This window comes from Mytilus galloprovincialis, chromosome 1 (assembly GCF_965363235.1).
Source record: "Mytilus galloprovincialis chromosome 1, xbMytGall1.hap1.1, whole genome shotgun sequence".
Classification (NCBI taxonomy): domain Eukaryota; kingdom Metazoa; phylum Mollusca; class Bivalvia; order Mytilida; family Mytilidae; genus Mytilus; species Mytilus galloprovincialis.
In genome coordinates this window covers 57,596,882-57,619,430 of record NC_134838.1, presented here as the reverse complement: position 1 = coordinate 57,619,430, position 22,549 = coordinate 57,596,882, and positions in this window count along the sequence as shown.

The window sequence follows — 22,549 nt, the reverse complement described above, 5'->3', positions numbered from 1 at the left end:
TTTAAAATTGGTTCAGTAATAAAGATTTTATGAAGGTTAGCAGTTGATGTTGAAACGCGACAAAAAGTGATTTAAAAATAAATGCTGGATCATAGTGAAAAACTTCAAGTCTGTCTCATTTTTGGGGTAAATTTCTAAAACTTTTCCCATTATCTTATTTAAAATCATAAAATTACCTTAAAAGAGGACAAATTGTACAATTTTTAGGTATTTGAAAGCACTTATAGGTCAATTTTGCTGTTAATAGCATACCTAACCTTGGTTTAGAAGCTCTCAAGCAGGGTATAAATTTCTAGCAGTACTGGCATCATTAAATCTAATTAATGCCAAATTATAATATAAAATCCTACTAAAAATGTTTATTTGACTTATTCGCATTCAAAAATATGAAGCGATACATTCTGAGGATATCATATAAAGCTCAATCTTTGGTTACAATGGCGAAGCTAATGGAGTACAAATTTAAGACCGCAACATGTCTAAGTGCCAAAATGTGTATATTTGGTTGCTAAGGACAGTAAACAATAAAATAAACATAAATTGCATTCCTAGCAGATGTTTTACCTTCAGAACTAAAACAAGAACATTAAAGACTAAATATTTGGGGTAAATTTTATCTTAAAAAGTGCATTTCTGTGCTTTCTGATGTGCCTTAAGGTGAAATTTTTCCCCTCCTGCCTCAATTTTTATTATGTTTTCTGTATTCTACTAGCTGTTACGATGAAAATGGTACCTTAGTTTTTAAAATTGGTTCAGTAATAAAGATTTTATAAAGGTTAGCAGTTGATGTTGAAACGCGACAAAAAGTGATTTAAAAATAAATGCTGGATCATAGTGAAAAACTTCAAGTCTGTCTCATTTTTGGGGTAAATTTCTAAAACTTTTCCCATTATCTTATTTAAAATCATAAAATTACCTTAAAAGAGGACAAATTGTACAATTTTTAGGTATTTGAAAGCACTTATAGGTCAATTTTGCTGTTAATAGCATACCTAACCTTGGTTTAGAAGCTCTCAAGCAGGGTATAAATTTCTAGCAGTACTGGCATCATTAAATCTAATTAATGCCAAATTATAATATAAAATCCTACTAAAAATGTTTATTTGACTTATTCGCATTCAAAAATATGAAGCGATACATTCTGAGGATATCATATAAAGCTCAATCTTTGGTTACAATGGCGAAGCTAATGGAGTACAAATTTAAGACCGCAACATGTCTAAGTGCCAAAATGTGTATATTTGGTTGCTAAGGACAGTAAACAATAAAATAAACATAAATTGCATTCCTAGCAGATGTTTTACCTTCAGAACTAAAACAAGAACATTAAAGACTAAATATTTGGGGTAAATTTTATCTTAAAAAGTGCATTTCTGTGCTTTCTGATGTGCCATAAGGTAGCACTCCACAGTTAGAAAATAAAATCAAAAATGAGCCACAAAATGTTTTATCATCTCATATTCCTGGATTTCTAATACATTAACCTAACTGTTTGTGTTGTACATGTACATATGTATGTAATCAGCATATTCCATAGATTTGATTTTCAAAAGTTAAAAGAGTGAAAATTAATTCCTTTTATGTGTATCCATGGCAACATTCTGCATTTATTTACAATAAAATATTGCAAAAAGGGGGGTGGACATGTCACATATCCCCCCAAAATTTGGATCAAACTAGAATTTCAATGCCTTTGAGTGATACCTTTTTAGAAACTGTTTTCATAAATCTTCCTAATGATCAAATAAAAAATGGGTGTCTTTCGCCTCATTTTTTCGTAAAATCCAATCACAAAGTTCGTGCGATAAAAAGTTGGAAAAAAACATTACAATAATTGCCGGACCAATGTATGGTAGGGACATGCAAATACGGACTGTCATACAGAAAACAGCCTATATAACATACATTACATAATCTTGATGTTCATATAAACCCAATACAAAGGCTATTTTAATACTCAGCTATCCAAAAATGAATTTTATTGCACACTAGCTCTCATATTTGAAAAATCCACAGGGGCCAAAATGCGAAACTACACACCTAACTGTGGAGTGCTACCTTAAGGTGAAATTTTTCCCCTCCTGCCTCAATTTTTATTATGTTTTCTGTATTCTACTAGCTGTTACGATGAAAATGGTACCTTAGTTTTTAAAATTGGTTCAGTAATAAAGATTTTATGAAGGTTAGCAGTTGATGTTGAAACGCGACAAAAAGTGATTTAAAAATAAATGCTGGATCATAGTGAAAAACTTCAAGTCTGTCTCATTTTTGGGGTAAATTTCTAAAACTTTTCCCATTATCTTATTTAAAATCATAAAATTACCTTAAAAGAGGACAAATTGTACAATTTTTAGGTATTTGAAAGCACTTATAGGTCAATTTTGCTGTTAATAGCATACCTAACCTTGGTTTAGAAGCTCTCAAGCAGGGTATAAATTTCTAGCAGTACTGGCATCATTAAATCTAATTAATGCCAAATTATAATATAAAATCCTACTAAAAATGTTTATTTGACTTATTCGCATTCAAAAATATGAAGCGATACATTCTGAGGATATCATATAAAGCTCAATCTTTGGTTACAATGGCGAAGCTAATGGAGTACAAATTTAAGACCGCAACATGTCTAAGTGCCAAAATGTGTATATTTGGTTGCTAAGGACAGTAAACAATAAAATAAACATAAATTGCATTCCTAGCAGATGTTTTACCTTCAGAACTAAAACAAGAACATTAAAGACTAAATATTTGGGGTAAATTTTATCTTAAAAAGTGCATTTCTGTGCTTTCTGATGTGCCATAAGGTAGCACTCCACAGTTAGAAAATAAAATCAAAAATGAGCCACAAAATGTTTTATCATCTCATATTCCTGGATTTCTAATACATTAACCTAACTGTTTGTGTTGTACATGTACATATGTATGTAATCAGCATATTCCATAGATTTGATTTTCAAAAGTTAAAAGAGTGAAAATTAATTCCTTTTATGTGTATCCATGGCAACATTCTGCATTTATTTACAATAAAATATTGCAAAAAGGGGGGTGGACATGTCACATATCCCCCCAAAAATTGGATCAAACTAGAATTTCAATGCCTTTGAGTGATACCTTTTTAGAAACTGTTTTCATAAATCTTCCTAATGATCAAATAAAAAATGGGTGTCTTTCGCCTCATTTTTTCGTAAAATCCAATCACAAAGTTCGTGCGATAAAAAGTTGGAAAAAAACATTACAATAATTGCCGGACCAATGTATGGTAGGGACATGCAAATACGGACTGTCATACAGAAAACAGCCTATATTACATACATTACATAATCTTGATGTTCATATAAACCCAATACAAAGGCTATTTTAATACTCAGCTATCCAAAAATGAATTTTATTGCACACTAGCTCTCATATTTGAAAAATCCACAGGGGCCAAAATGCGAAACTACACACCTAACTGTGGAGTGCTACCTTAAGGTGAAATTTTTCCCCTCCTGCCTCAATTTTTATTATGTTTTCTGTATTCTACTAGCTGTTACGATGAAAATGGTACCTTAGTTTTTAAAATTGGTTCAGTAATAAAGATTTTATGAAGGTTAGCAGTTGATGTTGAAACGCGACAAAAAGTGATTTAAAAATAAATGCTGGATCATAGTGAAAAACTTCAAGTCTGTCTCATTTTTGGGGTAAATTTCTAAAACTTTTCCCATTATCTTATTTAAAATCATAAAATTACCTTAAAAGAGGACAAATTGTACAATTTTTAGGTATTTGAAAGCACTTATAGGTCAATTTTGCTGTTAATAGCATACCTAACCTTGGTTTAGAAGCTCTCAAGCAGGGTATAAATTTCTAGCAGTACTGGCATCATTAAATCTAATTAATGCCAAATTATAATATAAAATCCTACTAAAAATGTTTATTTGACTTATTCGCATTCAAAAATATGAAGCGATACATTCTGAGGATATCATATAAAGCTCAATCTTTGGTTACAATGGCGAAGCTAATGGAGTACAAATTTAAGACCGCAACATGTCTAAGTGCCAAAATGTGTATATTTGGTTGCTAAGGACAGTAAACAATAAAATAAACATAAATTGCATTCCTAGCAGATGTTTTACCTTCAGAACTAAAACAAGAACATTAAAGACTAAATATTTGGGGTAAATTTTATCTTAAAAAGTGCATTTCTGTGCTTTCTGATGTGCCTTAAGGTGAAATTTTTCCCCTCCTGCCTCAATTTTTATTATGTTTTCTGTATTCTACTAGCTGTTACGATGAAAATGGTACCTTAGTTTTTAAAATTGGTTCAGTAATAAAGATTTTATGAAGGTTAGCAGTTGATGTTGAAACGCGACAAAAAGTGATTTAAAAATAAATGCTGGATCATAGTGAAAAACTTCAAGTCTGTCTCATTTTTGGGGTAAATTTCTAAAACTTTTCCCATTATCTTATTTAAAATCATAAAATTACCTTAAAAGAGGACAAATTGTACAATTTTTAGGTATTTGAAAGCACTTATAGGTCAATTTTGCTGTTAATAGCATACCTAACCTTGGTTTAGAAGCTCTCAAGCAGGGTATAAATTTCTAGCAGTACTGGCATCATTAAATCTAATTAATGCCAAATTATAATATAAAATCCTACTAAAAATGTTTATTTGACTTATTCGCATTCAAAAATATGAAGCGATACATTCTGAGGATATCATATAAAGCTCAATCTTTGGTTACAATGGCGAAGCTAATGGAGTACAAATTTAAGACCGCAACATGTCTAAGTGCCAAAATGTGTATATTTGGTTGCTAAGGACAGTAAACAATAAAATAAACATAAATTGCATTCCTAGCAGATGTTTTACCTTCAGAACTAAAACAAGAACATTAAAGACTAAATATTTGGGGTAAATTTTATCTTAAAAAGTGCATTTCTGTGCTTTCTGATGTGCCATAAGGTAGCACTCCACAGTTAGAAAATAAAATCAAAAATGAGCCACAAAATGTTTTATCATCTCATATTCCTGGATTTCTAATACATTAACCTAACTGTTTGTGTTGTACATGTACATATGTATGTAATCAGCATATTCCATAGATTTGATTTTCAAAAGTTAAAAGAGTGAAAATTAATTCCTTTTATGTGTATCCATGGCAACATTCTGCATTTATTTACAATAAAATATTGCAAAAAGGGGGGTGGACATGTCACATATCCCCCCAAAATTTGGATCAAACTAGAATTTCAATGCCTTTGAGTGATACCTTTTTAGAAACTGTTTTCATAAATCTTCCTAATGATCAAATAAAAAATGGGTGTCTTTCGCCTCATTTTTTCGTAAAATCCAATCACAAAGTTCGTGCGATAAAAAGTTGGAAAAAAACATTACAATAATTGCCGGACCAATGTATGGTAGGGACATGCAAATACGGACTGTCATACAGAAAACAGCCTATATAACATACATTACATAATCTTGATGTTCATATAAACCCAATACAAAGGCTATTTTAATACTCAGCTATCCAAAAATGAATTTTATTGCACACTAGCTCTCATATTTGAAAAATCCACAGGGGCCAAAATGCGAAACTACACACCTAACTGTGGAGTGCTACCTTAAGGTGAAATTTTTCCCCTCCTGCCTCAATTTTTATTATGTTTTCTGTATTCTACTAGCTGTTACGATGAAAATGGTACCTTAGTTTTTAAAATTGGTTCAGTAATAAAGATTTTATGAAGGTTAGCAGTTGATGTTGAAACGCGACAAAAAGTGATTTAAAAATAAATGCTGGATCATAGTGAAAAACTTCAAGTCTGTCTCATTTTTGGGGTAAATTTCTAAAACTTTTCCCATTATCTTATTTAAAATCATAAAATTACCTTAAAAGAGGACAAATTGTACAATTTTTAGGTATTTGAAAGCACTTATAGGTCAATTTTGCTGTTAATAGCATACCTAACCTTGGTTTAGAAGCTCTCAAGCAGGGTATAAATTTCTAGCAGTACTGGCATCATTAAATCTAATTAATGCCAAATTATAATATAAAATCCTACTAAAAATGTTTATTTGACTTATTCGCATTCAAAAATATGAAGCGATACATTCTGAGGATATCATATAAAGCTCAATCTTTGGTTACAATGGCGAAGCTAATGGAGTACAAATTTAAGACCGCAACATGTCTAAGTGCCAAAATGTGTATATTTGGTTGCTAAGGACAGTAAACAATAAAATAAACATAAATTGCATTCCTAGCAGATGTTTTACCTTCAGAACTAAAACAAGAACATTAAAGACTAAATATTTGGGGTAAATTTTATCTTAAAAAGTGCATTTCTGTGCTTTCTGATGTGCCATAAGGTAGCACTCCACAGTTAGAAAATAAAATCAAAAATGAGCCACAAAATGTTTTATCATCTCATATTCCTGGATTTCTAATACATTAACCTAACTGTTTGTGTTGTACATGTACATATGTATGTAATCAGCATATTCCATAGATTTGATTTTCAAAAGTTAAAAGAGTGAAAATTAATTCCTTTTATGTGTATCCATGGCAACATTCTGCATTTATTTACAATAAAATATTGCAAAAAGGGGGGTGGACATGTCACATATCCCCCCAAAAATTGGATCAAACTAGAATTTCAATGCCTTTGAGTGATACCTTTTTAGAAACTGTTTTCATAAATCTTCCTAATGATCAAATAAAAAATGGGTGTCTTTCGCCTCATTTTTTCGTAAAATCCAATCACAAAGTTCGTGCGATAAAAAGTTGGAAAAAAACATTACAATAATTGCCGGACCAATGTATGGTAGGGACATGCAAATACGGACTGTCATACAGAAAACAGCCTATATTACATACATTACATAATCTTGATGTTCATATAAACCCAATACAAAGGCTATTTTAATACTCAGCTATCCAAAAATGAATTTTATTGCACACTAGCTCTCATATTTGAAAAATCCACAGGGGCCAAAATGCGAAACTACACACCTAACTGTGGAGTGCTACCTTAAGGTGAAATTTTTCCCCTCCTGCCTCAATTTTTATTATGTTTTCTGTATTCTACTAGCTGTTACGATGAAAATGGTACCTTAGTTTTTAAAATTGGTTCAGTAATAAAGATTTTATGAAGGTTAGCAGTTGATGTTGAAACACGACAAAAAGTGATTTAAAAATAAATGCTGGATCATAGTGAAAAACTTCAAGTCTGTCTCATTTTTGGGGTAAATTTCTAAAACTTTTCCCATTATCTTATTTAAAATCATAAAATTACCTTAAAAGAGGACAAATTGTACAATTTTTAGGTATTTGAAAGCACTTATAGGTCAATTTTGCTGTTAATAGCATACCTAACCTTGGTTTAGAAGCTCTCAAGCAGGGTATAAATTTCTAGCAGTACTGGCATCATTAAATCTAATTAATGCCAAATTATAATATAAAATCCTACTAAAAATGTTTATTTGACTTATTCGCATTCAAAAATATGAAGCGATACATTCTGAGGATATCATATAAAGCTCAATCTTTGGTTACAATGGCGAAGCTAATGGAGTACAAATTTAAGACCGCAACATGTCTAAGTGCCAAAATGTGTATATTTGGTTGCTAAGGACAGTAAACAATAAAATAAACATAAATTGCATTCCTAGCAGATGTTTTACCTTCAGAACTAAAACAAGAACATTAAAGACTAAATATTTGGGGTAAATTTTATCTTAAAAAGTGCATTTCTGTGCTTTCTGATGTGCCATAAGGTAGCACTCCACAGTTAGAAAATAAAATCAAAAATGAGCCACAAAATGTTTTATCATCTCATATTCCTGGATTTCTAATACATTAACCTAACTGTTTGTGTTGTACATGTACATATGTATGTAATCAGCATATTCCATAGATTTGATTTTCAAAAGTTAAAAGAGTGAAAATTAATTCCTTTTATGTGTATCCATGGCAACATTCTGCATTTATTTACAATAAAATATTGCAAAAAGGGGGGTGGACATGTCACATATCCCCCCAAAATTTGGATCAAACTAGAATTTCAATGCCTTTGAGTGATACCTTTTTAGAAACTGTTTTCATAAATCTTCCTAATGATCAAATAAAAAATGGGTGTCTTTCGCCTCATTTTTTCGTAAAATCCAATCACAAAGTTCGTGCGATAAAAAGTTGGAAAAAAACATTACAATAATTGCCGGACCAATGTATGGTAGGGACATGCAAATACGGACTGTCATACAGAAAACAGCCTATATTACATACATTACATAATCTTGATGTTCATATAAACCCAATACAAAGGCTATTTTAATACTCAGCTATCCAAAAATGAATTTTATTGCACACTAGCTCTCATATTTGAAAAATCCACAGGGGCCAAAATGCGAAACTACACACCTAACTGTGGAGTGCTACCTTAAGGTGAAATTTTTCCCCTCCTGCCTCAATTTTTATTATGTTTTCTGTATTCTACTAGCTGTTACGATGAAAATGGTACCTTAGTTTTTAAAATTGGTTCAGTAATAAAGATTTTATGAAGGTTAGCAGTTGATGTTGAAACGCGACAAAAAGTGATTTAAAAATAAATGCTGGATCATAGTGAAAAACTTCAAGTCTGTCTCATTTTTGGGGTAAATTTCTAAAACTTTTCCCATTATCTTATTTAAAATCATAAAATTACCTTAAAAGAGGACAAATTGTACAATTTTTAGGTATTTGAAAGCACTTATAGGTCAATTTTGCTGTTAATAGCATACCTAACCTTGGTTTAGAAGCTCTCAAGCAGGGTATAAATTTCTAGCAGTACTGGCATCATTAAATCTAATTAATGCCAAATTATAATATAAAATCCTACTAAAAATGTTTATTTGACTTATTCGCATTCAAAAATATGAAGCGATACATTCTGAGGATATCATATAAAGCTCAATCTTTGGTTACAATGGCGAAGCTAATGGAGTACAAATTTAAGACCGCAACATGTCTAAGTGCCAAAATGTGTATATTTGGTTGCTAAGGACAGTAAACAATAAAATAAACATAAATTGCATTCCTAGCAGATGTTTTACCTTCAGAACTAAAACAAGAACATTAAAGACTAAATATTTGGGGTAAATTTTATCTTAAAAAGTGCATTTCTGTGCTTTCTGATGTGCCATAAGGTAGCACTCCACAGTTAGAAAATAAAATCAAAAATGAGCCACAAAATGTTTTATCATCTCATATTCCTGGATTTCTAATACATTAACCTAACTGTTTGTGTTGTACATGTACATATGTATGTAATCAGCATATTCCATAGATTTGATTTTCAAAAGTTAAAAGAGTGAAAATTAATTCCTTTTATGTGTATCCATGGCAACATTCTGCATTTATTTACAATAAAATATTGCAAAAAGGGGGGTGGACATGTCACATATCCCCCCAAAATTTGGATCAAACTAGAATTTCAATGCCTTTGAGTGATACCTTTTTAGAAACTGTTTTCATAAATCTTCCTAATGATCAAATAAAAAATGGGTGTCTTTCGCCTCATTTTTTCGTAAAATCCAATCACAAAGTTCGTGCGATAAAAAGTTGGAAAAAAACATTACAATAATTGCCGGACCAATGTATGGTAGGGACATGCAAATACGGACTGTCATACAGAAAACAGCCTATATTACATACATTACATAATCTTGATGTTCATATAAACCCAATACAAAGGCTATTTTAATACTCAGCTATCCAAAAATGAATTTTATTGCACACTAGCTCTCATATTTGAAAAATCCACAGGGGCCAAAATGCGAAACTACACACCTAACTGTGGAGTGCTACCTTAAGGTGAAATTTTTCCCCTCCTGCCTCAATTTTTATTATGTTTTCTGTATTCTACTAGCTGTTACGATGAAAATGGTACCTTAGTTTTTAAAATTGGTTCAGTAATAAAGATTTTATGAAGGTTAGCAGTTGATGTTGAAACGCGACAAAAAGTGATTTAAAAATAAATGCTGGATCATAGTGAAAAACTTCAAGTCTGTCTCATTTTTGGGGTAAATTTCTAAAACTTTTCCCATTATCTTATTTAAAATCATAAAATTACCTTAAAAGAGGACAAATTGTACAATTTTTAGGTATTTGAAAGCACTTATAGGTCAATTTTGCTGTTAATAGCATACCTAACCTTGGTTTAGAAGCTCTCAAGCAGGGTATAAATTTCTAGCAGTACTGGCATCATTAAATCTAATTAATGCCAAATTATAATATAAAATCCTACTAAAAATGTTTATTTGACTTATTCGCATTCAAAAATATGAAGCGATACATTCTGAGGATATCATATAAAGCTCAATCTTTGGTTACAATGGCGAAGCTAATGGAGTACAAATTTAAGACCGCAACATGTCTAAGTGCCAAAATGTGTATATTTGGTTGCTAAGGACAGTAAACAATAAAATAAACATAAATTGCATTCCTAGCAGATGTTTTACCTTCAGAACTAAAACAAGAACATTAAAGACTAAATATTTGGGGTAAATTTTATCTTAAAAAGTGCATTTCTGTGCTTTCTGATGTGCCATAAGGTAGCACTCCACAGTTAGAAAATAAAATCAAAAATGAGCCACAAAATGTTTTATCATCTCATATTCCTGGATTTCTAATACATTAACCTAACTGTTTGTGTTGTACATGTACATATGTATGTAATCAGCATATTCCATAGATTTGATTTTCAAAAGTTAAAAGAGTGAAAATTAATTCCTTTTATGTGTATCCATGGCAACATTCTGCATTTATTTACAATAAAATATTGCAAAAAGGGGGGTGGACATGTCACATATCCCCCCAAAATTTGGATCAAACTAGAATTTCAATGCCTTTGAGTGATACCTTTTTAGAAACTGTTTTCATAAATCTTCCTAATGATCAAATAAAAAATGGGTGTCTTTCGCCTCATTTTTTCGTAAAATCCAATCACAAAGTTCGTGCGATAAAAAGTTGGAAAAAAACATTACAATAATTGCCGGACCAATGTATGGTAGGGACATGCAAATACGGACTGTCATACAGAAAACAGCCTATATTACATACATTACATAATCTTGATGTTCATATAAACCCAATACAAAGGCTATTTTAATACTCAGCTATCCAAAAATGAATTTTATTGCACACTAGCTCTCATATTTGAAAAATCCACAGGGGCCAAAATGCGAAACTACACACCTAACTGTGGAGTGCTACCTTAAGGTGAAATTTTTCCCCTCCTGCCTCAATTTTTATTATGTTTTCTGTATTCTACTAGCTGTTACGATGAAAATGGTACCTTAGTTTTTAAAATTGGTTCAGTAATAAAGATTTTATGAAGGTTAGCAGTTGATGTTGAAACGCGACAAAAAGTGATTTAAAAATAAATGCTGGATCATAGTGAAAAACTTCAAGTCTGTCTCATTTTTGGGGTAAATTTCTAAAACTTTTCCCATTATCTTATTTAAAATCATAAAATTACCTTAAAAGAGGACAAATTGTACAATTTTTAGGTATTTGAAAGCACTTATAGGTCAATTTTGCTGTTAATAGCATACCTAACCTTGGTTTAGAAGCTCTCAAGCAGGGTATAAATTTCTAGCAGTACTGGCATCATTAAATCTAATTAATGCCAAATTATAATATAAAATCCTACTAAAAATGTTTATTTGACTTATTCGCATTCAAAAATATGAAGCGATACATTCTGAGGATATCATATAAAGCTCAATCTTTGGTTACAATGGCGAAGCTAATGGAGTACAAATTTTAAGACCGCAACATGTCTAAGTGCCAAAATGTGTATATTTGGTTGCTAAGGACAGTAAACAATAAAATAAACATAAATTGCATTCCTAGCAGATGTTTTACCTTCAGAACTAAAACAAGAACATTAAAGACTAAATATTTGGGGTAAATTTTATCTTAAAAAGTGCATTTCTGTGCTTTCTGATGTGCCATAAGGTAGCACTCCACAGTTAGAAAATAAAATCAAAAATGAGCCACAAAATGTTTTATCATCTCATATTCCTGGATTTCTAATACATTAACCTAACTGTTTGTGTTGTACATGTACATATGTATGTAATCAGCATATTCCATAGATTTGATTTTCAAAAGTTAAAAGAGTGAAAATTAATTCCTTTTATGTGTATCCATGGCAACATTCTGCATTTATTTACAATAAAATATTGCAAAAAGGGGGGTGGACATGTCACATATCCCCCCAAAATTTGGATCAAACTAGAATTTCAATGCCTTTGAGTGATACCTTTTTAGAAACTGTTTTCATAAATCTTCCTAATGATCAAATAAAAAATGGGTGTCTTTCGCCTCATTTTTTCGTAAAATCCAATCACAAAGTTCGTGCGATAAAAAGTTGGAAAAAAACATTACAATAATTGCCGGACCAATGTATGGTAGGGACATGCAAATACGGACTGTCATACAGAAAACAGCCTATATTACATACATTACATAATCTTGATGTTCATATAAACCCAATACAAAGGCTATTTTAATACTCAGCTATCCAAAAATGAATTTTATTGCACACTAGCTCTCATATTTGAAAAATCCACAGGGGCCAAAATGCGAAACTACACACCTAACTGTGGAGTGCTACCTTAAGGTGAAATTTTTCCCCTCCTGCCTCAATTTTTATTATGTTTTCTGTATTCTACTAGCTGTTACGATGAAAATGGTACCTTAGTTTTTAAAATTGGTTCAGTAATAAAGATTTTATGAAGGTTAGCAGTTGATGTTGAAACGCGACAAAAAGTGATTTAAAAATAAATGCTGGATCATAGTGAAAAACTTCAAGTCTGTCTCATTTTTGGGGTAAATTTCTAAAACTTTTCCCATTATCTTATTTAAAATCATAAAATTACCTTAAAAGAGGACAAATTGTACAATTTTTAGGTATTTGAAAGCACTTATAGGTCAATTTTGCTGTTAATAGCATACCTAACCTTGGTTTAGAAGCTCTCAAGCAGGGTATAAATTTCTAGCAGTACTGGCATCATTAAATCTAATTAATGCCAAATTATAATATAAAATCCTACTAAAAATGTTTATTTGACTTATTCGCATTCAAAAATATGAAGCGATACATTCTGAGGATATCATATAAAGCTCAATCTTTGGTTACAATGGCGAAGCTAATGGAGTACAAATTTAAGACCGCAACATGTCTAAGTGCCAAAATGTGTATATTTGGTTGCTAAGGACAGTAAACAATAAAATAAACATAAATTGCATTCCTAGCAGATGTTTTACCTTCAGAACTAAAACAAGAACATTAAAGACTAAATATTTGGGGTAAATTTTATCTTAAAAAGTGCATTTCTGTGCTTTCTGATGTGCCATAAGGTAGCACTCCACAGTTAGAAAATAAAATCAAAAATGAGCCACAAAATGTTTTATCATCTCATATTCCTGGATTTCTAATACATTAACCTAACTGTTTGTGTTGTACATGTACATATGTATGTAATCAGCATATTCCATAGATTTGATTTTCAAAAGTTAAAAGAGTGAAAATTAATTCCTTTTATGTGTATCCATGGCAACATTCTGCATTTATTTACAATAAAATATTGCAAAAAGGGGGGTGGACATGTCACATATCCCCCCAAAATTTGGATCAAACTAGAATTTCAATGCCTTTGAGTGATACCTTTTTAGAAACTGTTTTCATAAATCTTCCTAATGATCAAATAAAAAATGGGTGTCTTTCGCCTCATTTTTTCGTAAAATCCAATCACAAAGTTCGTGCGATAAAAAGTTGGAAAAAAACATTACAATAATTGCCGGACCAATGTATGGTAGGGACATGCAAATACGGACTGTCATACAGAAAACAGCCTATATTACATACATTACATAATCTTGATGTTCATATAAACCCAATACAAAGGCTATTTTAATACTCAGCTATCCAAAAATGAATTTTATTGCACACTAGCTCTCATATTTGAAAAATCCACAGGGGCCAAAATGCGAAACTACACACCTAACTGTGGAGTGCTACCTTAAGGTGAAATTTTTCCCCTCCTGCCTCAATTTTTATTATGTTTTCTGTATTCTACTAGCTGTTACGATGAAAATGGTACCTTAGTTTTTAAAATTGGTTCAGTAATAAAGATTTTATGAAGGTTAGCAGTTGATGTTGAAACGCGACAAAAAGTGATTTAAAAATAAATGCTGGATCATAGTGAAAAACTTCAAGTCTGTCTCATTTTTGGGGTAAATTTCTAAAACTTTTCCCATTATCTTATTTAAAATCATAAAATTACCTTAAAAGAGGACAAATTGTACAATTTTTAGGTATTTGAAAGCACTTATAGGTCAATTTTGCTGTTAATAGCATACCTAACCTTGGTTTAGAAGCTCTCAAGCAGGGTATAAATTTCTAGCAGTACTGGCATCATTAAATCTAATTAATGCCAAATTATAATATAAAATCCTACTAAAAATGTTTATTTGACTTATTCGCATTCAAAAATATGAAGCGATACATTCTGAGGATATCATATAAAGCTCAATCTTTGGTTACAATGGCGAAGCTAATGGAGTACAAATTTAAGACCGCAACATGTCTAAGTGCCAAAATGTGTATATTTGGTTGCTAAGGACAGTAAACAATAAAATAAACATAAATTGCATTCCTAGCAGATGTTTTACCTTCAGAACTAAAACAAGAACATTAAAGACTAAATATTTGGGGTAAATTTTATCTTAAAAAGTGCATTTCTGTGCTTTCTGATGTGCCATAAGGTAGCACTCCACAGTTAGAAAATAAAATCAAAAATGAGCCACAAAATGTTTTATCATCTCATATTCCTGGATTTCTAATACATTAACCTAACTGTTTGTGTTGTACATGTACATATGTATGTAATCAGCATATTCCATAGATTTGATTTTCAAAAGTTAAAAGAGTGAAAATTAATTCCTTTTATGTGTATCCATGGCAACATTCTGCATTTATTTACAATAAAATATTGCAAAAAGGGGGGTGGACATGTCACATATCCCCCCAAAATTTGGATCAAACTAGAATTTCAATGCCTTTGAGTGATACCTTTTTAGAAACTGTTTTCATAAATCTTCCTAATGATCAAATAAAAAATGGGTGTCTTTCGCCTCATTTTTTCGTAAAATCCAATCACAAAGTTCGTGCGATAAAAAGTTGGAAAAAAACATTACAATAATTGCCGGACCAATGTATGGTAGGGACATGCAAATACGGACTGTCATACAGAAAACAGCCTATATTACATACATTACATAATCTTGATGTTCATATAAACCCAATACAAAGGCTATTTTAATACTCAGCTATCCAAAAATGAATTTTATTGCACACTAGCTCTCATATTTGAAAAATCCACAGGGGCCAAAATGCGAAACTACACACCTAACTGTGGAGTGCTACCTTAAGGTGAAATTTTTCCCCTCCTGCCTCAATTTTTATTATGTTTTCTGTATTCTACTAGCTGTTACGATGAAAATGGTACCTTAGTTTTTAAAATTGGTTCAGTAATAAAGATTTTATGAAGGTTAGCAGTTGATGTTGAAACGCGACAAAAAGTGATTTAAAAATAAATGCTGGATCATAGTGAAAAACTTCAAGTCTGTCTCATTTTTGGGGTAAATTTCTAAAACTTTTCCCATTATCTTATTTAAAATCATAAAATTACCTTAAAAGAGGACAAATTGTACAATTTTTAGGTATTTGAAAGCACTTATAGGTCAATTTTGCTGTTAATAGCATACCTAACCTTGGTTTAGAAGCTCTCAAGCAGGGTATAAATTTCTAGCAGTACTGGCATCATTAAATCTAATTAATGCCAAATTATAATATAAAATCCTACTAAAAATGTTTATTTGACTTATTCGCATTCAAAAATATGAAGCGATACATTCTGAGGATATCATATAAAGCTCAATCTTTGGTTACAATGGCGAAGCTAATGGAGTACAAATTTAAGACCGCAACATGTCTAAGTGCCAAAATGTGTATATTTGGTTGCTAAGGACAGTAAACAATAAAATAAACATAAATTGCATTCCTAGCAGATGTTTTACCTTCAGAACTAAAACAAGAACATTAAAGACTAAATATTTGGGGTAAATTTTATCTTAAAAAGTGCATTTCTGTGCTTTCTGATGTGCCATAAGGTAGCACTCCACAGTTAGAAAATAAAATCAAAAATGAGCCACAAAATGTTTTATCATCTCATATTCCTGGATTTCTAATACATTAACCTAACTGTTTGTGTTGTACATGTACATATGTATGTAATCAGCATATTCCATAGATTTGATTTTCAAAAGTTAAAAGAGTGAAAATTAATTCCTTTTATGTGTATCCATGGCAACATTCTGCATTTATTTACAATAAAATATTGCAAAAAGGGGGGTGGACATGTCACATATCCCCCCAAAATTTGGATCAAACTAGAATTTCAATGCCTTTGAGTGATACCTTTTTAGAAACTGTTTTCATAAATCTTCCTAATGATCAAATAAAAAATGGGTGTCTTTCGCCTCATTTTTTCGTAAAATCCAATCACAAAGTTCGTGCGATAAAAAGTTGGAAAAAAACATTACAATAATTGCCGGACCAATGTATGGTAGGGACATGCAAATACGGACTGTCATACAGAAAACAGCCTATATTACATACATTACATAATCTTGATGTTCATATAAACCCAATACAAAGGCTATTTTAATACTCAGCTATCCAAAAATGAATTTTATTGCACACTAGCTCTCATATTTGAAAAATCCACAGGGGCCAAAATGCGAAACTACACACCTAACTGTGGAGTGCTACCTTAAGGTGAAATTTTTCCCCTCCTGCCTCAATTTTTATTATGTTTTCTGTATTCTACTAGCTGTTACGATGAAAATGGTACCTTAGTTTTTAAAATTGGTTCAGTAATAAAGATTTTATGAAGGTTAGCAGTTGATGTTGAAACGCGACAAAAAGTGATTTAAAAATAAATGCTGGATCATAGTGAAAAACTTCAAGTCTGTCTCATTTTTGGGGTAAATTTCTAAAACTTTTCCCATTATCTTATTTAAAATCATAAAATTACCTTAAAAGAGGACAAATTGTACAATTTTTAGGTATTTGAAAGCACTTATAGGTCAATTTTGCTGTTAATAGCATACCTAACCTTGGTTTAGAAGCTCTCAAGCAGGGTATAAATTTCTAGCAGTACTGGCATCATTAAATCTAATTAATGCCAAATTATAATATAAAATCCTACTAAAAATGTTTATTTGACTTATTCGCATTCAAAAATATGAAGCGATACATTCTGAGGATATCATATAAAGCTCAATCTTTGGTTACAATGGCGAAGCTAATGGAGTACAAATTTAAGACCGCAACATGTCTAAGTGCCAAAATGTGTATATTTGGTTGCTAAGGACAGTAAACAATAAAATAAACATAAATTGCATTCCTAGCAGATGTTTTACCTTCAGAACTAAAACAAGAACATTAAAGACTAAATATTTGGGGTAAATTTTATCTTAAAAAGTGCATTTCTGTGCTTTCTGATGTGCCATAAGGTAGCACTCCACAGTTAGAAAATAAAATCAAAAATGAGCCACAAAATGTTTTATCATCTCATATTCCTGGATTTCTAATACATTAACCTAACTGTTTGTGTTGTACATGTACATATGTATGTAATCAGCATATTCCATAGATTTGATTTTCAAAAGTTAAAAGAGTGAAAATTAATTCCTTTTATGTGTATCCATGGCAACATTCTGCATTTATTTACAATAAAATATTGCAAAAAGGGGGGTGGACATGTCACATATCCCCCCAAAATTTGGATCAAACTAGAATTTCAATGCCTTTGAGTGATACCTTTTTAGAAACTGTTTTCATAAATCTTCCTAATGATCAAATAAAAAATGGGTGTCTTTCGCCTCATTTTTTCGTAAAATCCAATCACAAAGTTCGTGCGATAAAAAGTTGGAAAAAAACATTACAATAATTGCCGGACCAATGTATGGTAGGGACATGCAAATACGGACTGTCATACAGAAAACAGCCTATATTACATACATTACATAATCTTGATGTTCATATAAACCCAATACAAAGGCTATTTTAATACTCAGCTATCCAAAAATGAATTTTATTGCACACTAGCTCTCATATTTGAAAAATCCACAGGGGCCAAAATGCGAAACTACACACCTAACTGTGGAGTGCTACCTTAAGGTGAAATTTTTCCCCTCCTGCCTCAATTTTTATTATGTTTTCTGTATTCTACTAGCTGTTACGATGAAAATGGTACCTTAGTTTTTAAAATTGGTTCAGTAATAAAGATTTTATGAAGGTTAGCAGTTGATGTTGAAACGCGACAAAAAGTGATTTAAAAATAAATGCTGGATCATAGTGAAAAACTTCAAGTCTGTCTCATTTTTGGGGTAAATTTCTAAAACTTTTCCCATTATCTTATTTAAAATCATAAAATTACCTTAAAAGAGGACAAATTGTACAATTTTTAGGTATTTGAAAGCACTTATAGGTCAATTTTGCTGTTAATAGCATACCTAACCTTGGTTTAGAAGCTCTCAAGCAGGGTATAAATTTCTAGCAGTACTGGCATCATTAAATCTAATTAATGCCAAATTATAATATAAAATCCTACTAAAAATGTTTATTTGACTTATTCGCATTCAAAAATATGAAGCGATACATTCTGAGGATATCATATAAAGCTCAATCTTTGGTTACAATGGCGAAGCTAATGGAGTACAAATTTAAGACCGCAACATGTCTAAGTGCCAAAATGTGTATATTTGGTTGCTAAGGACAGTAAACAATAAAATAAACATAAATTGCATTCCTAGCAGATGTTTTACCTTCAGAACTAAAACAAGAACATTAAAGACTAAATATTTGGGGTAAATTTTATCTTAAAAAGTGCATTTCTGTGCTTTCTGATGTGCCATAAGGTAGCACTCCACAGTTAGAAAATAAAATCAAAAATGAGCCACAAAATGTTTTATCATCTCATATTCCTGGATTTCTAATACATTAACCTAACTGTTTGTGTTGTACATGTACATATGTATGTAATCAGCATATTCCATAGATTTGATTTTCAAAAGTTAAAAGAGTGAAAATTAATTCCTTTTATGTGTATCCATGGCAACATTCTGCATTTATTTACAATAAAATATTGCAAAAAGGGGGGTGGACATGTCACATATCCCCCCAAAATTTGGATCAAACTAGAATTTCAATGCCTTTGAGTGATACCTTTTTAGAAACTGTTTTCATAAATCTTCCTAATGATCAAATAAAAAATGGGTGTCTTTCGCCTCATTTTTTCGTAAAATCCAATCACAAAGTTCGTGCGATAAAAAGTTGGAAAAAAACATTACAATAATTGCCGGACCAATGTATGGTAGGGACATGCAAATACGGACTGTCATACAGAAAACAGCCTATATTACATACATTACATAATCTTGATGTTCATATAAACCCAATACAAAGGCTATTTTAATACTCAGCTATCCAAAAATGAATTTTATTGCACACTAGCTCTCATATTTGAAAAATCCACAGGGGCCAAAATGCGAAACTACACACCTAACTGTGGAGTGCTACCTTAAGGTGAAATTTTTCCCCTCCTGCCTCAATTTTTATTATGTTTTCTGTATTCTACTAGCTGTTACGATGAAAATGGTACCTTAGTTTTTAAAATTGGTTCAGTAATAAAGATTTTATGAAGGTTAGCAGTTGATGTTGAAACGCGACAAAAAGTGATTTAAAAATAAATGCTGGATCATAGTGAAAAACTTCAAGTCTGTCTCATTTTTGGGGTAAATTTCTAAAACTTTTCCCATTATCTTATTTAAAATCATAAAATTACCTTAAAAGAGGACAAATTGTACAATTTTTAGGTATTTGAAAGCACTTATAGGTCAATTTTGCTGTTAATAGCATACCTAACCTTGGTTTAGAAGCTCTCAAGCAGGGTATAAATTTCTAGCAGTACTGGCATCATTAAATCTAATTAATGCCAAATTATAATATAAAATCCTACTAAAAATGTTTATTTGACTTATTCGCATTCAAAAATATGAAGCGATACATTCTGAGGATATCATATAAAGCTCAATCTTTGGTTACAATGGCGAAGCTAATGGAGTACAAATTTAAGACCGCAACATGTCTAAGTGCCAAAATGTGTATATTTGGTTGCTAAGGACAGTAAACAATAAAATAAACATAAATTGCATTCCTAGCAGATGTTTTACCTTCAGAACTAAAACAAGAACATTAAAGACTAAATATTTGGGGTAAATTTTATCTTAAAAAGTGCATTTCTGTGCTTTCTGATGTGCCATAAGGTAGCACTCCACAGTTAGAAAATAAAATCAAAAATGAGCCACAAAATGTTTTATCATCTCATATTCCTGGATTTCTAATACATTAACCTAACTGTTTGTGTTGTACATGTACATATGTATGTAATCAGCATATTCCATAGATTTGATTTTCAAAAGTTAAAAGAGTGAAAATTAATTCCTTTTATGTGTATCCATGGCAACATTCTGCATTTATTTACAATAAAATATTGCAAAAAGGGGGGTGGACATGTCACATATCCCCCCAAAATTTGGATCAAACTAGAATTTCAATGCCTTTGAGTGATACCTTTTTAGAAACTGTTTTCATAAATCTTCCTAATGATCAAATAAAAAATGGGTGTCTTTCGCCTCATTTTTTCGTAAAATCCAATCACAAAGTTCGTGCGATAAAAAGTTGGAAAAAAACATTACAATAATTGCCGGACCAATGTATGGTAGGGACATGCAAATACGGACTGTCATACAGAAAACAGCCTATATTACATACATTACATAATCTTGATGTTCATATAAACCCAATACAAAGGCTATTTTAATACTCAGCTATCCAAAAATGAATTTTATTGCACACTAGCTCTCATATTTGAAAAATCCACAGGGGCCAAAATGCGAAACTACACACCTAACTGTGGAGTGCTACCTTAAGGTGAAATTTTTCCCCTCCTGCCTCAATTTTTATTATGTTTTCTGTATTCTACTAGCTGTTACGATGAAAATGGTACCTTAGTTTTTAAAATTGGTTCAGTAATAAAGATTTTATGAAGGTTAGCAGTTGATGTTGAAACGCGACAAAAAGTGATTTAAAAATAAATGCTGGATCATAGTGAAAAACTTCAAGTCTGTCTCATTTTTGGGGTAAATTTCTAAAACTTTTCCCATTATCTTATTTAAAATCATAAAATTACCTTAAAAGAGGACAAATTGTACAATTTTTAGGTATTTGAAAGCACTTATAGGTCAATTTTGCTGTTAATAGCATACCTAACCTTGGTTTAGAAGCTCTCAAGCAGGGTATAAATTTCTAGCAGTACTGGCATCATTAAATCTAATTAATGCCAAATTATAATATAAAATCCTACTAAAAATGTTTATTTGACTTATTCGCATTCAAAAATATGAAGCGATACATTCTGAGGATATCATATAAAGCTCAATCTTTGGTTACAATGGCGAAGCTAATGGAGTACAAATTTAAGACCGCAACATGTCTAAGTGCCAAAATGTGTATATTTGGTTGCTAAGGACAGTAAACAATAAAATAAACATAAATTGCATTCCTAGCAGATGTTTTACCTTCAGAACTAAAACAAGAACATTAAAGACTAAATATTTGGGGTAAATTTTATCTTAAAAAGTGCATTTCTGTGCTTTCTGATGTGCCATAAGGTAGCACTCCACAGTTAGAAAATAAAATCAAAAATGAGCCACAAAATGTTTTATCATCTCATATTCCTGGATTTCTAATACATTAACCTAACTGTTTGTGTTGTACATGTACATATGTATGTAATCAGCATATTCCATAGATTTGATTTTCAAAAGTTAAAAGAGTGAAAATTAATTCCTTTTATGTGTATCCATGGCAACATTCTGCATTTATTTACAATAAAATATTGCAAAAAGGGGGGTGGACATGTCACATATCCCCCCAAAATTTGGATCAAACTAGAATTTCAATGCCTTTGAGTGATACCTTTTTAGAAACTGTTTTCATAAATCTTCCTAATGATCAAATAAAAAATGGGTGTCTTTCGCCTCATTTTTTCGTAAAATCCAATCACAAAGTTCGTGCGATAAAAAGTTGGAAAAAAACATTACAATAATTGCCGGACCAATGTATGGTAGGGACATGCAAATACGGACTGTCATACAGAAAACAGCCTATATTACATACATTACATAATCTTGATGTTCATATAAACCCAATACAAAGGCTATTTTAATACTCAGCTATCCAAAAATGAATTTTATTGCACACTAGCTCTCATATTTGAAAAATCCACAGGGGCCAAAATGCGAAACTACACACCTAACTGTGGAGTGCTACCTTAAGGTGAAATTTTTCCCCTCCTGCCTCAATTTTTATTATGTTTTCTGTA